The sequence below is a fragment of the Sinocyclocheilus anshuiensis genome, unplaced genomic scaffold (assembly GCF_001515605.1).
Source record: "Sinocyclocheilus anshuiensis isolate Anshui unplaced genomic scaffold, SAMN03320099.WGS_v1.1 scaffold890, whole genome shotgun sequence".
NCBI lineage: Eukaryota > Metazoa > Chordata > Actinopteri > Cypriniformes > Cyprinidae > Sinocyclocheilus > Sinocyclocheilus anshuiensis.
Genome location: NW_015537986.1, coordinates 1,058,022 through 1,058,913, shown reverse-complemented (window position 1 = coordinate 1,058,913; position 892 = coordinate 1,058,022).

Below are 892 nucleotides of genomic sequence, written 5' to 3'. Positions count from 1 at the left end.
ATATTTTTGTTAGTTTTAGTTTAGTTTTTATTTTGTGAACGCATTTTTATTTAGTTTTTATATAGTTTAGTTTCAGTTTTAATTAAAATTTAGCAGAATTAACAGATTACTTCCAGAGCACAGGCCAAAGAAAGACGTAGGCATAATTTAACCTTAGAGAGGCAAACATATAGCGACACAAAATTAACCCATGCTGAGATTGATTAGATAGTAAAAGTATACAAATATACGGCAAAGAAAGCAGGCAAGCCTTTTTTTTACACTGGGACTAATGAAATTCAATAATAACGGCAATCGCATTTAACAGTAAAGGCTTATATTTGAATGTTCTTTACATTTATAAAGAATTATAAGTGTATGTATGATGTGATTTAGCCAAATCACATTTGTTCAAAAGCCTGGCAGAGTCATCACAAGATGCTAGGCAAAAGTTTTGTGTTGTTTATAGAAAGGATGCGCGTTCTCATCTTTTTTTCTGTTAATTATCATGTTGCGCTGCATGTCTGTTTTTCTTCAAAGCACCAACTTAGAATGCCTAATGTTGGTTTGATTGCTTGTGTTACATGATAAAATAAATAATCTTGCTTACCTGATGTAATAGATTTAACGCGAGTGCGGTTCGGGTCGTGACTCGCAGTCTTTATGTCAAACGGTTCTGGTCTGGTACAGAATTAAATTAGTGCTGCTGTCAGATAATGGGTCGGGTGTTCTGTTAAGTTGGCCTACTGCTGGTGCACATTTACCAAACAGGACCCGTGCAGACTTTAAACTGCTTTGCGTCTCTCCATCAGATAACCCCATGTGCGTGATGCGCCATTACAGGTAGGCTATTTTCCTAAACCTCCACACAGCTTGTATATTTTCCCGCCAAGGGGTGAGAACGTAATGATTA